This window comes from Etheostoma spectabile, unplaced genomic scaffold (assembly GCF_008692095.1).
Source record: "Etheostoma spectabile isolate EspeVRDwgs_2016 unplaced genomic scaffold, UIUC_Espe_1.0 scaffold00018600, whole genome shotgun sequence".
Classification (NCBI taxonomy): Eukaryota; Metazoa; Chordata; class Actinopteri; order Perciformes; family Percidae; genus Etheostoma; species Etheostoma spectabile.
The window spans coordinates 90,725-107,500 of NW_022604343.1; the positions used below are offsets into that span (position 1 = coordinate 90,725).

The window sequence follows — 16,776 nt, forward strand, 5'->3', positions numbered from 1 at the left end:
GATGTCATTATTGCTTCAGACTTACTTTGGTTAATTTTGTATCCAGATATATCGCCATATTCCTTTAAGCAATGCATGAGTCTAGGGACTGATGTAAGAGGGTGTTTTATAAATAATAAGATATCATCAGCGAAGAGGGCAATTTTGTGAGCTGCCCCTCCCGTCCCTGATCCCTTGTATGCGGTCGTCCCGACGTATGGTCTCGGCCAGAGGTTCAATACTCAGGATGAACAAAATGGGGGACAACGAATCACCCTGACGCACCCCTCGCTCCAGCTTGAAAAATTCTGAACACCCATTCACTCTAACCTTGGATTTGGAATTTTTATAGAGCAACGTTACCCAATTAACGAATGTTTCGCCAAAACCCATCTCAATTAGTGTATGTTTAAGAAAACGCCAATCAACACGATCAAACGCTTTTTCGGCGTCTAAACCAAGAAGCATGGATGGTTGGGGATCTTTTGTCATCAATGATTGTAAATTTAGGGCTCTTCTTACATTGTTGGATCCCTGTCGACCCTGGATAAACCCAGTTTGATCTGGATTGATGAGTTTTTTTATATACTTTGAGTGGATATAATTGATGTCAATATTTTATAGTCCACGCCGAGGAGACTAATCGGACGGTAACTTGCACATTGCAGTGGATCTTTACCCTCTTTGTGCAGGACTATGATGATCGCCTCAGACCAGAACTCCGGAGGGTTCCCTGAATTTAGGACATAATTATACAGCTTGCATAGTATGGGTGTGAGATCATTACTAAAAACCTTGTAAAATTCTCCTGCAAACCCATCTGTTCCCGGTGTCTTGTTGTGTTTCAATTTACCAATAGTCTCCCTAATAGGCTCAACTAGACTTGAGGCCTCATCTGTTGTGAGTTTAGCCATATTTACTGATTTAAAAAACGTTTGGATTTTGTCTTCTTTTGATTCCTGGTTTGGACTCTTGTATAGCTGTTCATAAAATTTAGCAAAATTGTCCGATATTGTTTTTGGACTAGTTGCAATTGAATTACTATTAAGTTGCTTAATTTTTGGGACGATACGGCTTGCCTGAGCCTTTTTCAATTGAAACGCTAATAAACGGCTAGCCTTATTTCCAAATTCGTAGAATTTCCTGTCAGTAAATCTGAGGGCTCCCTCCGCCCTATAAGTCAACAAATCATCCAACTTATTTCTATTTTCTTTAAGTTTGTCTAAAGCCTCTTTTTCCTTTGCTGTTTGTGTTCATTTTCCAATCTTTTGATTTCATTCTCAATCTGAAGTTGTTTTTGCATCCTTTGTTTCTTTAATCTGGATCCTACGGAGATTATTTTACCCTTATTGTGGCTTTTGCTGCATCCCATAAGACGGAGGGTGAGACCATTCCATTGTCATTAAAAACAAAATATTCCTTTATGGCTGTCTGTATTTCTTCTCGAATAAGCGTATCTATTAATATTGATACATTCAACCGCCAATACCAAAAACAAGGTTCCAAATCCAAGTCAAGTTCCATTGTCACAGGGCTGTGATCCGAAATTGTAATTGACTCTATCGAACATTCTTTAACCTGATGGGTATTCTTTTTTGTTATTAAGAAGTGATCTAATCTGGAGTAGCTGCCGTGTACCTGGGACATAAATGTGAAGTCTTTCTCCTTTGGATGGAGATAACGCCAAATGTCAATTAGTCCGAGTTCTGTCATCATAGTCGCTAGGCTTTTTGACATTCTACTTTGGGATTTGAATGTTGGGGGTAATTTATCTAATTTATTGCTAAGAACACAATTCATATCCCCACCCATAAGCAGTAAGCCCTCTCCCTTCTGTGCCAAAAAAGTTGCGAGTTTTTTGAAGAAAAATGGGCAATCCTCGTTCGGGGCATACACATTGACGATACTCACTTTTCTCCCTGCAATGGTTCCCACTATCATTATATATCGTCCCTCTGGGTCTTGGTATACTTTTTCACAATTAAAACAAACAGACTTATTAATCAAAATGGCTACCCCACGTTTTTTATTAATTCCATAAGAGCTGAAATATACTTGGTCTACCCATTCTCTTTTTAACTTTAGATGTTCCTTTTCCGTGAGATGTGTCTCTTGAAGCAAGGCTATCGCACAATGCATCTTCCTTAGTTGTGTCAGAATTTTCTTCCTCTTAATTGGGCTGTTTATACCTTTTATGTTATATGTTATTAGAGTCAATGATGTCATCATTAAAAGTAAGTTTAATAAACTGATTAGTAAATTGCTGCTCCGTCTCTGAATACGTACCTCTCATACAGAAATATAAGGGCAATGTAACCCTTCTGTGAAGTAATTGTAGTTCAACCTCTTGCGTCAGGGGAAACGCATAAAGAACACTTTGAACACATAACAGAACTTCCAAAAGTGCAGCCAGCCATAGTCCCTGAACTGTAACCATGCCTGACCCCCGATAGCATCCGGACAGAGAGTGGTGAGTTCTCTGCGACGTAGGGCACAACGTGTGCCGTCAAGACCAGTGTTACACTAGAATGCAACAAAGGTCTCTGAGAGTGTAGCTCACTCGTGTAAGTAAAACAGACTGCCTCCTTTTTCCTTTTTCTTTCCTTATTTGTGACAACTTATAATGTTCTCAATTAACAGTTATACCTTCCGTCTTTTCTCGTCCTACTCCTACATGACTTTATGTTACCTTCAAACAGTTTTAACCTTTTATCTCCGCCTGTCTTATCTTCATGCTCGCTCCTGTTCCATCATGGCCTTCAGATCTGCCACAGACAGCGTCCCGTCTCTCTGTCTCTTCGAGCTAGTGCTCCATCCGTCTGCTAGCCTTTCTTCAAGGCGCTCTCTTTCTCCGCGAGACACCTGGACACCCAACCGCTCCAAGGTGTCTGATGCCTCCATCAGCAAAGCAAAAGTGCTGTCTCCCGAGTCCATTTTAATCCTCAGGCGTGCTGGATACAGACACTTCGCTTGTACGCCCTTCTGTTTCAGCTGCTTGGTAACTGCATGCACTTTTGCCCGTCTCCTTTGTAACTCCGGGGAATAATCTTGATCAATGAAAATCCTCTTGTCTTGGAACGAGACCCGTCCTTGTCTCCACGCTTGCTGTAAAACCATATCTTTTACCGCTGCGTCCAGAAATCTCACGATTATTGAGCGAGGAGGCGCCGCTGGGTTTAACAGCTTGGACAGGAGCGACCTGTGCGCTCTCTCGATCCTTATGTCCAGATCTAGTGGCAGTGCCAGTACTTTAGGCAGTAAAGCTTTAACGAACTCAACCACATTCCCTTCTTCGCTTCCCTCTGGAATCTGGAAAATGCGTAGATTGTTTCTCCGTAACCTGTTTTGTAAGTCGTCACATGTGGCTGCTAGCTGTGATTCCCGCTGAAGCAGGTATCGCAGCACCCGGTGTTGCCTCCCAATAACCTCCTCAGCCGCACCCACACGGTCCTCCAGCTCGTCAATCCTCCTCGTGTGGTCATTCAGTTGTGTCTTTATTTCGGACACCGATGTCGCCAGGCGACCAAGTGTCTCCTTGGTTTGCTTATGGCCCTCGGCATTTTCCTGTCGCATCTTTCTCATCTCTTCCAGCATAGGCGTCTCACCCGCTAGTTTATCATGTTTTTGGCTAACGTTAGCATCTGGTGGGTCCGAGCCTGAGCTAACGCTGCTAGCTGGGCTTGGCGATCTTCGTTTTTTATCATCAAATTCCTTGGAATTCGCTTGCTTGTTTCCCGATCTGGTCTTTGAAGGGCCACTCATTTTGTAGTCATGTATTGTATAAATTAGAAGGTGTTTCTTGCTGAAGTTGTCGTTATTTTTCTAACTCTTAACGGAGCCTAACGTTTAAGCTGTTGCTTCTATCATGACGTCACTGGAAGTCCCCAATAACAAGTTTTAATACCTTATTAAGATTGTTAAGAGAAATACTTAAAACAAGTGAAATGCTCTTACACAAAACCTGCTTGGTAGGAAGAAATATCTTGGCAGACAAAAAAAATAGAAATTTTGCCTATATTGAAGATTTCTAACCTTAGTTAGATTTTTAATTTTTGCAGTGTAGTTCAACTACCTTCACCTTGGAATCAAGGAGTTGACTTGCTTTTTGCTCTTTTTTTGCACTATAATATAACACTTCTGAATTTTCAAGAGTTCTTTGATTTGTTTTGTTCTACATTGATTCATTTATTTAGCCTGTTGCTACACTTATAAATACTTTCATGTATTTAAATGTTTCTATTTTTAATTACTGTAATTAATTCTCAATTTTCTTACCTCTGTCTTTACTTAGACTTGGGTGACTTTTCGTCTTCCATAACATTTTATTTATTAATGATGTGGTCAAAGTGCAAGTATTTTGAACTCTTACTTGAATTGTTGAACACTGAGATTTTTTTATTTATTTCTAAATAAGAATGGTGATTCAAAAAAAATATAACGTCCTCTATACAGTTTCCTTGTCAGCTTTGCGTCCAGCAAAGACGTCACAGCGCCTAATGCTAATGAAAAAGCTTACAACACCAAGTATTCACAGGCAGTCTCCCATCCAAGTACCAAGCCGGCCCAACTCTGCTTAGCTTCCGAGATCAGACGAGAGCGGGCGCTTTCAGGGTGGTGTGGCCGTAAGCGAGTGCACGGGGGTGAAATCCAGCTATTTCTAGACGTGAAAACCTTAAGGTTCTCAAAACTGTTGAATAAAAGCTTGGGGTTGAGGAATACTTAACTACATGTGATCACACTAATAGTTCACATATACATTTTTCCGTAGCTTGCTAGTAGTTAGGGTTAGGGGCGTTAGGGGGTTAGGTTAAGGGTTAGGGGGTTAGGGTTAGGGGGTTAGGGTTAAGGTTAAGGTTGGGGTGGTTGGGTTAAATTTAGAGTTAGGTTTTAAAGGGTTAGGGTTAAGTTAAGATTTGTGAACATGTTTAAGGGGATAGGTTTAGGTTTGTTTTTTTTTTTTGTTTTTTATAGGGTTGGGTATAGTCCTATATGATTCCATATCGGGTGAAGGTTTGGTAAGGAATGTTAGTAGAGTCAGGTAGAGGTGTCAGTCAACGTTTTGTATTATGATCTCTATCTCCCACTCAACCCCATAAGGGAAGAGTGAGGAGAAGAGGGGAACCTGTAAAGAAAATTGGAAAGAGGCAGAGTCAGGGTGAGAGGTTGGAAGCCAACTCACCCTCACCGGTTCGGGAGTTTAAACGCTACCTCCACCACTACCTTATTTGCATGAGGGAAGAAGGGAGAGGAGAATAAAGAGAAAGGAAGGAGGTAGAGTCAAGGAGAGCGGGCCGCATTCGGGCATCAATCTCTCCCCCGCCTATGGTCGGGCATGTATACTCTACCTCCCCCTACTCCCTCATTTGCATGAGGGAAGAGAGGGGAGAAGAATGAAAGGTTTTGTTTGTGGAAAATATAATAATGGTAATAATAATACTATTGTTATTGGTATTCTATTTTATGTTTTGTTATTAAGTTATAAAATTATAAATTTATAAAAGGATCGGAAAGGAATCGGTTTTGGGTGTATTTAGGCCATGTTGTCATAGGAAAATTGTTTTAACCCAGACTAGCCATGAATAATTTCCCAGGTTGTCATCACTTTCCTAACCAGGTCCAACATTTTTTTTTAATTAATTAATTCTTAGAACAATCATTTACAATTAACAGTATACAACAAGTTTAGAACAGTAAAATTTAAGCATATACAATTATTTGTTGAGTTAACAAAAGATTTTCTTTGATGCATTTTTCTTCAATCTTCCTGAGTGGTAAACTTGGATCGTGTCCGGGTTTTCTTCTGGGGTTGAAGTTTAGCCCTCACTAGTATGTCCTTTAGACTTGAGTTCTTCCTGTAGGCTGAGATAATTCTACAGCGTTCGGGTATGGTGGTACGGGAGAGCGTTTTTTCGAAGTTTTCCTTGATTTCTCTGTTAGCCCTTAAGGCGAATCCTGAGTAGGTTGTTATAAATGGAATGTTTTTGTTGTCATGGGTTGTTGGAGTTTGGTTCTTGGGGAATTGTGGTTCTTTGGTTCTCCTGAAGAAAGGTCCTTGAATATCCCCTTTGTCTGAGTTTCTTTACAAGGGTTCGAGTTGCGTTCCACTTGTCTTTTGGGTTGTTATAAATCTTTTCGAAACTAAGAAGTTGTGATTTTTATATACCTTTAAAGGTATGTCGGGGATGAAAGCTTTTTTTATGTAGTAAAGCGTGTGTGTCTGTCGGTTTAAAGACAACTTTTGTATCCAGGATGCCAGTTTTTGTATATTGTGGTCCTTTGAAAACCGTAGTGTCCAGGAAATTTACTTCGTTTTCGTTGAGGGTTGGTTCTAGGTCAATAGAGTCATGATGCTCGTTAAGTGTTTGGATGAAGCTGTTGAATTCGTCATCGGAATGGGTCCATATGCCCCAAATGTCATCCAAGTACCTGTAGTATCTCTTTGGAAGTTTTTTACATTTGGGAAATGCTGTTTCTTCCCATTCAGCCATATAGATGTTTGCGTAGGCTGGCGCAAATCTTTTACCCATCGCTGTACCTTTTTATTTGAAGATAATGTTTGTTGTTGAACTCAAAGTCGTTTGTGGTTAGGCTTAGGTGTAACAATTGTAATATTTAATTGTCTGATCTACCTATTGCTGGGTATTTTTTGAGCCATTTCTCAACTGTTGGCATTCCTTTAGGGATATCAATGTTGGTGTACAAACTATTGACGTCCATTGTGAACATTTTAAAAGGTTCCTTGAGCTTGGCTTCCCTGACTTTGTTGATAATATCCGTAGTATTCTTTAGGTAACTGGGATGTTTGTCCGCCAATGGGGTTAGGAAGAAGTCGAGGTATTCAGCTACTCCGTAGCTTTCGCTGCCACAATAAGAGACGATTGGTCTCCCTGGTGGAATGTTATTAATCCATTTGCTCCGTGCTTTATGGATTTTCAGGAGGATGTAAAATAGTTGCGTTCTGGGGGGGGCCTGTCCTTTAAGGTAAGTATATTCCTTTTTCGTAAGGAAGTTTTTTTGCCTGAGGGTTTCTAGGATGGAAGCTATTTGGGTCGCTGTCACCTCTTTAATAGATTTGGATAATGGTTAGTAATATTAGTGTTTTGGAGTTGGCGTAAAACCTCACTCTCGTAGTCAGCGCGGTCCATTAGTACGATTGCGCTACCTTTATCGGCCGGTTTTATAATTATGTCTGTTTTTTAAGTGTGTGTAGCGCCTGTTCCTCCTCAATTGTTAGGTTGGATTTTTCCGTAGTTACTTTGAGTTGTTCGATTGATTCTTGATCCTGTTGGATAAGTTCAATTAGGGACCGTGGTAATTTTGTGGGTGCCGGTTCCCAATTAGATGGCGTGTAAAAAGGTCTTTTTTGGGGGGGTGGTGTCGGACCAAAATACGTGTATAGTTTCAGTCTTCTGTGGTATTGCGCCAAGTCAAGTCTGAGTGCATTTCTCTTGTTTGCCCTTGTCGATGGGATAAATGATAGGCCTTTTTTTAACCCTTGTATGGTATTCGGGTCAAACTGACCTATTTGAAATTTTTACAAGAAGAAAAATGGAACAAGTTAAATTTTTTCTACTTGAAAATCAATGGCCTTACCTTAATTCTGTAATAAACATGTATTCCTGACTCAATTCAGAAAATTATTCTGGATATGACCTCTAATATTTTTTCCATAGGGGATTTTTAACATGCATTAAAACCTTATGAAAAAAAAAAAAAAACACTTCCATTTTTAATTGTGTGCTAGTAGAGACTGATTGCATTCCCTAAACATATACTTTATCTCAATTGTTGGAAATTGAGATAAAGACAATATTTGTTAATGATTATGAAGTAAAATTTTATTCCACAACACAAGGGTTAAGGAGTTTCTCTTGGAATTTGTTAACTGCATTTTTGGAGAGTTCAAAACGTCCCTATTCTGGGTTTTGGGGCCTCCAAAGAGGTCCTTTCTAGCCTAAAAGTCATCCAGTGTTTTATCATTCCAACCACTGTTTGCCTGTCCCAGTGGATGTTGTCCGGTCCCGTGGAGAATTTAACTTTTTGTAATCTCGGGATTTGGTGTGCAGGGTCTTTGATAAGTTGGTTAAGAAGTTTGATGTTGTCCTGGTGGTTTTGGGGCAAGTTTTCTGAATAGTTTATGACAGGTATCAGGACCGTTGCTTGTGGGTACGTATCTTTTGTAGCTTTGAGCATAGCCTGGAGGTCTTTGTTTAGTTGGGTACGGTTGTTTTTCTTGCGGTTGTTAAACCGAATGAAAGGATTACCTTTTTGACATCATCTGAAGTTGGGGTTTTACTTTTGATCAGGTGTCAAGCATGACTCAAGTTTGCACCCGGATAACAATCAACCTGTATGCGGGAGTCATTCGCATAGGGTAACCTGGAGATGTTGGAGTCTCCTAAGATTAGGATTTGCCTGGTGGGACTTAGGGTCCAGTTTAAATACTTATTGCCCTAGTGTTCGTGGGCTCTGTATAGGGGGTTTGAATTCGTTAGGATTGGGTTTGAATTGCCGCTGGATGGTGAGGGCAATACTGGAAGTATTGGACTGGGTGTTTCGTTTTGTGCGTCCGGTGTGGTTGATTTCTCAGGGGTGTGAGATGGTTGTGGGGACCAGAGTGGTCTTGGAGACTCAAAATTAAGAGAACATCTTCCGTCTACCCGTCTATTTTTAGGGATAGGAGTTGATTCTGGTTGTTGCGGTGTTTGGGGTTGTTGCGGTGTTCAGGGTTGTTGGGTAGAGGTTTGTCCCGTGTTTTTCGGGGTTCCAGTCGTGGTTAATTGTGTGGCAGAAGTTGAAGGGATTAGGAAAATGTTCTCTCTTGCCTCGGCGATTGTTTTATCCGTGATCCTTTTAAGGTCCCTTCTGGCCCATCTTGCGGCCACCAGAAAGGCTTGTTCCCAATCATCTCTGGGAGTTAGGGTGAGTTTGTCTTTGCAATCTTTGAGTATGTTTTGATAGTGTTCTTCCAAAATTTGGAGGGTGGTGTGCGTCCAATTTTTGGCGTTACCTGTTTTGAGCAGTTTTGTCGTATTATCAGGTTGTGCCGGTTTGACAGTAGCTATCAGATGTTTTTGGATAAAATTGAGGCTGGCCGGGGTTGGGGTAGTTGGTCAAGAGTTGATGAACTTGAGGTGATGGTACATTTTTGTGAAAGATGCCATATTTTTCACGATTGTGCGGAAATTGCTTTCTGGATTAGTTGGGTCTGCCAAGGTTGTATTACTAAGAGATTGTGGAGAGAGAACAAAGGAAGGAGAAAATTGGTTGGATCATTGTAAAATGAAATTTAGTAAGTTATCTTATCCGAAGGCACTGGCTGGGTAGGGTTAGTTATTACGATGATCCCCCCTGCGTCGTCCGACGACTGGGTAGTTCGATAAGGGATCAAAGGTAGATGCACGGGCCGGCGCACGTCAGTATAAACTTACAATTCCTACAATGTCCTCTACCATATTTTCAATTTTTTTGTATTTTCTGAATATCTGGTGGTTTTTTGATAGGTTTGTCAGGATGTTGAGTTTGTTTCCAGGTTTGTGTTATATTTCCGGGTTTTGAATCAGGTAAGTATTTTCCACGGTCAGGTAAGTTTTCTCTTTGGTCAGGTAGGTATTCTTTCGTTTGTTGGGTTGGTTTTGCATCGGGTTTAGTTGATAATGACGTCTTTTTTTTCCAGGTGGATAAGGAGGCTGTAATTATTTTACCCAAAAGGCAAGCTTGTTATGCCAAATTGGTATCATGTTAAAGGTAAGTTTTTCTAATAGTCAATTGAGGTATCTGATTTATTTTATTGATATGTCTATGTTATTTCCCTAGTGGAGGTTCTAAAAAAGGGGAAGGGGTGAAAAAGAGTGCATAGTAAAAAATTGAACCATTTTCTGTTCACCTTCCCCCAAGGGAGGGGGAGTCGGAGAATCAGTGGTTTACATTTGTAGATGAAAACTAATCAGTACTTTGGAAGTAGTTATAAGGAAGTAGAATTCTACGGTCAGGGTTAGGTCTTTAAGGTTAGGTTAGGGTTTAGGTTAGGTTTTATGGTTTAAAGATTTTAGGTTATAAGGTTGGTTTCAAGTTCCAGGGATAATGTTTTAAGGTTAGGTCCTAATGTTAGGGTTCTATGGTTAGATCTAAGGGTTTTTAAGGTAAGTATTATTTGTTTAGAATAACTTTAAAGGGGTCGAGATTTTAAAGTTCTCTATTAGGTTTCTTGGTTGTAATAAAATAAAGAATAATTTTTAAAGCTAATTTTACAGCTAAATTTTTAGGACACATCATCAGTAGTGAACCTCAGTATCATCAAGTGTTTCGGCCATTACCAACTAGACACTCTCCACTGAGGGCGGCCCACCCAGGATTGTTCAAGTCCCGAGCTGTGTCCCATAGTCAATTAGTTTTGTCTTAAAATAGTCTAGCAGTTTTAAGATCATAAAGTTTAGGTTTTTAAGTATTTAAAAAGAGGCTACGGTCTAGATAAGGGTTGAGCCATAAGTTAGATCATAATGTCATGTTTAGGGGCTAATTTTTTCTAAAAAAACTAAAAGTTAGAGTAAAGATCCAGTTTGGATAAAGGGATTGGATATAAGTTTTAAGGAAATTACTGCTGTTTAGGAGACTATTTTTTAGAGAACTGAGCTAGAAATCTAATAGGTGATCACCTGGAAATAAATTAGAGATAAAGTTAAAATAATAAGTAAAAGTCTAAAAAAGCCTATTAAAGGTCTAGATAATAAATTAGTTTGAAACTGAAAAGGAGCTAACGGCTAAAAGTGGCTAATGGCTAACAAAGGTCCAAGCTGAGGGGGGCTTAGGTCCCATTGCATCCACGGCCTGACCACCTAAGCTGGGTCAGGGGATGGAGAATTTAGGTGGTAAGGGTGGTTAGAGGGTCCAGTTTCAACCAGATAAGGACCAAATTAGACGTATGTGGTGCAGATGGGCTGTTGCATTGAGCGAGGCTAAACCTCATAGAAGACTTGGGCGACGTTTAAGGTCCTGATGCCCTAGACCACCACACCCACAGTGCTGCCCTAGAGTCGGGACCTGGGGGGCCGCCATACTTACCTCTTGTCCGCCCAAACCATTTGTTAGCACTGCTAAGTATCCCTGGTTTGACCAGTACAGGACTGGAGATCTAGGGCCTGGATCCGGAATCTTCAGCTAAAAGGAAGACCGGTTAAAGAACTAAGAAAACAACCCAGCATAGGGCCAGGTCATCTTTCTAAAAACAACCCAGCATAGGGCCAGGTGATTTTTCTAAAAATAACACAGCATAGGGCCAGATTATTTTTTATGAGCATTCCTGTACTCCATACAACGCACAGTCCCAGGAAATGCTAAAGCTAAAGCTAATTTAAAGAGCCAATTATTTGAATTTTGACGAAAAATTCTTTTTTGAGAATTTTAACTTCAAAATTCTTTACGAGAATTTTAACTTCAAAATAAAGTTTTAGACCTTTCCTGTGCCACATACAACGCAAGACCCCAGGAAGGTTTTAGAGCTCTATACCTAAGTATATGCATAAACCTGTGTCCCATACAATGCTCAACCCCAGGTATGCACAGTGACTCACCATCAAAGATGCGTCCTCAGAAGCTCTGGATTTGGGGGTCAATTCTTTGGGGTAGTGGTTGTACGAGCGAAATTTTTCGATTACGGTGTATGGCCCACAATGCATCGTAATGTTTAAATTAAAGACTTCCGTCCAATAAGAAATTAGCTCCTTGAGTCGCCACTAAGTGGCAGTAAGAACTGGCCAGATTCCAATTTTTAAGCGCAATACCAGAAACTAACAACTAGGGGTAGTATTGTCCACGGATTCCAATATAAATGACCACAAGGGGCAGTGTTACCCCCAGAATTTTATTTTATCATAAACGACCACTAGGGACAGTGTTGCCCCCCTATTTTAATACGAATGACCATTAGGGGCGGTGGTACTCACATAGTCCAATTTTAGTATAAATTACTTCTAGGGGCAGTGTTTGCCCATAGAGTCCAATTCTAATTAACACTAGGGGCAGTGTTGTTCACAAATTCAATATTTTTTGAAACAGTTAATTAAGTTAATTAAAACTTAACCTGAATTCAGATTTCTAAATATTAAATTGCTAAATTTCAAGTGTCAAACTTAACCGGATTTAACAGTTAAGGTTAGGATTAGAAGTGGGATTGGGGTTAGGGGTCAGGGTTAGAATGGGGTTGAGTTTTTAGAGACTTTGTTTGGGGTTAAGGTTGAGTCTTGGGATGTATTTTAGGTACGATATTAAATTTAAGGTTCAAGATTAGGTTTAGGTAAAAATAGGGTTAGGGGTTAGGGTTAAGGTAGGTTAGACTTAGGGTTAGGGTAGGTTTTTTTTTGGAATTAAGGTTAGGGTTAGAGTTGGGGTTAGGGTTAGGGGATTCCCATTGACAATGAATTGAAAATGCTCACTTCCAACTAGGGGTGATCCGAGTATCCGGCTGAAACGAGTATCCGGTAAGGATAAAGCACTTTTGCAGAGTACAAGTATTATCCAAGTAATAAGAGTCAATATCCGTGCTCGGATTGAATAAAACTCCTCAACTGGCCGCGCAGCGTTCTGTGATAATCACAGCGCCCCCCCCTGCCTACAAACCCGCTCGGATCAATCACACACACACAGAACAAGGAGAAATGCCCTCCCTCGGCCTCTCTCTCTCTCTCTCTCTCTCGCTCTCTCGCTCTCTCTCTGTCTCTCGCTCTCTCTCTGTCTCTCTGTCAATTCAATTCAATTCAAAGAAGCTTTATTAGCATGACCATAGTGACATACAGTATTGCCAAAGCTCATTAACAGGGAGACATTGATCACATTTACATCAACAATAATAATAGCAACAAGAACAAAACTGATGATATCAGCAACATGACAACATTACAGGTGTGTGTGTGTGTGTGTGTGTGCGTGCGAGGGGGGGGTCACTCACTGTTCCTTAAAGTATGACAGGTAAAGACATATTGTGCTGCTAGACTGCAGCTCTCTGACTGTTCCCCCAGCAGGATCGCCATCTTGTTAATGTTGGGTATTTGGTCGAATGTCGGGTGCTTTAGTCTGAATTTGGGGAAGTATTGAGTCCGGACCGGCTGCAGGGGGGGGGGCATTCTGTCAGGAAGTGCAGCTCAGTCTCGACTGTGTTGCTCTTGCACAGCTGGCAGAAGCGCTCCTCTCTGGGGAGCCATTGCTGTCGGTAGCGGCCGGTCTCGATGGCCAGGTGGTGCTCGCTGAGTCTGTACCTGGTCAAGGTGGTCCTTAGTGTGACGTCGGTCACTGTGGTCAGGTAGTCTGCTACTCTGTATTCTCTCTTCAGGGTCAGGTAGCACTGCATCTTGCTTTGTGCTTTTGTTTGTGTGTTCCAATCGATGATGTAGTTTTGTTTCTGTTGTGTTATAATTTGGTTGACTCTGATTGGTTGGTTCCCTGACTGGTCCTGTGGCAGAACAGGGTCAGGAAGTGGACTGAGCCTCAGGACCAGCTGAGTGAGGGGACTCTTCTCTTTGCCCAGTTCTTGGTCTTGCAGGGCTTTCTGCTGATAGGAGTGGGGGTCGCTGTTTTTTAGATGGAGCCAATATTTAATAGCACGTTTTTGAATTTTGATGAATAATGGGAATCGGCCTAATTCAGCTCTGCAGGCGTTGTTGGTGGTTTTCCTGTAGACCTGCAGGATGCTTTTACAGAACTCTAGGTGCAGGATTTCAACTGGGTTTTTGTCCAAGTGGGAAGAATTCTGGTAGGAAATAGGACCCCACACCTCACTACCATAGAGCAGGATTGGCTCTAGTACACATTCTAGTATTTTGAGCCAGATTCTGATTGGGATTTTAATGTACATTTGACTTTTTATTGCATAGAACGCCCTGCGTGCTTTCTCTCTCAGCTCCATTATCGCTGGGTTAAAACTTCCAGTGGAACTTATTTCAGTCCTAAATAATTGTAATGTGTACAGTTGTCTAATTTATTTTTCCCTAATGTGAAGCTGTATGCGTTTCCTTGAGATCTGGATCTTTTCTGGAAAGTCATTGTCTTTGTCTTTTGTGTGTTTACTGTCAGGGCCCAGGTCTGACAGTACTGCTCCAGCAAGTCCAGGTTCGGCTGTAGGCCCTGTTCTGTAGGGGACAACAGAACCAGGTCATCTGCATAGAGCAGGAACTTGATCTCAGAGTCGTGTAGCGTGAGACCGGGTGCTGCTGATTCCTCTAGGGTGGAGGCCAGCTGGTTGATGTAGATGTTGAACAGGGTGGGACTCAGACAGCAGCCCTGTCTCACGCCACGCTGCTGACTGAAGAATGTTGTTCTTTTATTTCCAATTTTAATACTGCACCTATTGTTAGTGTACATTGATTTAATGATGTCATATGTTTTACCCCCTACACCAGATTCAATAACTTTGTAGAATAGACCGCTGTGCCAAATAGAGTCGAATGCCTTTTTGAAATCTATGAAACATGCGTAGATTTTCTTGTTGTTTTGGTGAACGTGTTTGTCTATCAGGGTGTGTAAATATGATCTGAAGTGCGATGTTTTGGTACAAATCCAAATTTGACTTTTACTCAAGACATTGTGTTTGGTAAGGAAGGTTGTGAGTCTGGAGTTGATGATGCTACAGAAGAGCTTCCCCAGATTACTGTTCACACAGATGCCTCTGTAATTATTTGGGTCAGATGTATCTCCAGACTTGTGTATTGGTGTGATGAGACCGTGGTTCCAGATGTCAGGGAAGTAACCTACACTCAGAATCAAGTTAAAGAGTTTCAGAACGGCCAGTTGGAATTGAGGGTTTGTGTATTTCAGCATCTCGTTCATGATGCCATCGAGCCCACTGGCTTTTCGGGTTTTAGGGCCCCGAGTTTGTCTCTTAGTTCCTGATCATTAATGGGGGAGTCAAGAGAGTTCTGGTTGTCTTTTACCGCTAATTCTAGTTCATTCAGTTTTGTTATAATTTGGTTTTGGTTTGGGTCTGGGTTGCTTGGTAATAACTCATAGAGTGTTTCAAAATGGTCGACCCATATGTCTCCATTCTGTATCACCAATTCCACATGTGGGATTTTTTCAGATTTTTCCATTTTTCCCAAATTGGTTTGTATTTATGGACTCCTCCATTAGTGTCAGTTGTTTGTGTGTGTGTTGTGCCTTTTTGATTCTGAGTGTGTGTTTGTAGTGTTTGAGTGTGGCGCAGTAGAGAAGGCGTAAGTCTACATTTCCTGGATCTCTGTGTTTTGGTTAGATAATCGCCGAACGTTTTGTCTAATTTCTTTACATTCTTTGTCAAACCACTTGTCATCTTTGGGGTTCTTTGGTTTATTTTGGATAGTTTTAATTGTGATTTCTTGGCAGTTTCCATGACGATGTGATTGACATGTCTAACTGCATTATTTACGCCTTCTGGACTGTGGACGTACGTGGTGTCCAGAAAGGTGTCTAATAGTGTTTGGATTGGGGCCGAGCTGATTGCTTTCTGGAAGTCCTCGTTCTGTTTTCAGCCCATCTGTAAGATCTCCTGATATTAAACAGCTTACTGGGCTGTGGGGGGGGGCTGTTGTTGGTCACTGACCTTCTGAGAAACACAGTAATTTGGCTGTGGTCAGACAGAGGGGTCAGGGTTTGACTGTGAAGGCACTGAGAGAGGAAGGGTCTATGTCTGTCACCATGTAGTCCACGGTGCTGCTGCCGAGAGGCGAGCAGAACGTGGTTCTGCCTGAGAGTCTCCTCGGAGCCGACCGTTGACGATGTACAGACCCAGGCTTTGACAGAGCTGCAGTAACTCTCTGCCGCTCTTATTGACCTGGACGTCCCAGTTGGAACAAGGGAGGTTAGTTTTGTTTTGAGGGTAATTGTGTCCAAATACATGAATGTTTCCTAGTTCTGAGTTGTAGTCAGGGAGGGAGCCAGTCCGAGCGTTCAGGTCCCCACAGACCAGCACACTTCCCTGGGCCTGGAAGCTGCTGATCTGCTCGTGGAGGAGGGGGAAGATCTCCTCATCATAGTACGGGGAGTCACTTGGGGGGATGTATACAGCACACAGGAACATGTCTGTTGGGGGGTTAGTGATGTCTTGTTTGATTTTGAGCCAAATGTGTGAACATTGATGTTTTATAGGAGTGATGTATGTTGAGATGTCTTCTTTGTACCAGATGATAATGCCTCCTGAGTCCCTCCCTCTTTTAACAGTAGGGAGTTTGACTGATGGCAGGATGATTTCTCTGTGGTTGGGGGGGCAGTGAGTGACAGAGCCGGCTCTACACCAGGTCTCTTGGAGGATGATGATGTCTGTGTCTTTGGTGTTGTCTTTGAATTCAGGGGTTTCACTTTTACATCCAAACAATGCAGAGTTAAGGCCCTGAATGTTCCACATGGAGACAGTAAATGGCTTCATTGTTAGCAAATACAAATATGAACAGTTTTAAAAAGAGATAAACCTACAGTAATACATAGTAATACAGCTATTAAGTGAGATGTAGGGCTAGACTAAAGTAGTAGAGTTACAGGGTTACAGTATGTGAGAGGCCAAAACTAATTATGAGTAATTGGGATGTCAGAGATGTACTCTTCATTTTGAAGTAGTCATTGATAAAAAAGGCTAATTCATTCTGTACTGGAAGGAAAAAGTAAATAGAAATAAGTTAGTTAAAGTAAAATACAAAAATAAAATAAATCTCTAGCCTTATATTTAAATCCAAACTGGATAGTCGATCAACTACTTAAGACAGAACAGCCCTAATTAAATGTGGAAAATTGTTAAAGTTTTAGAACTGTTATGAAAACACACTGTCCTTCCAAAATTAA

The 16,776-nt window shown here is 41.3% G+C and overlaps 1 pseudogene; it reads right to left on the reverse strand.

Annotated features, from left to right (window-relative positions):
- Positions 1 to 4,488: 4,488 nt before the first annotated feature.
- LOC116681279 (uncharacterized) lies at positions 4,489 to 4,607 on the reverse strand (annotated as a pseudogene).
- Between the last annotated feature and the right edge of the window lie 12,169 nt (positions 4,608 to 16,776).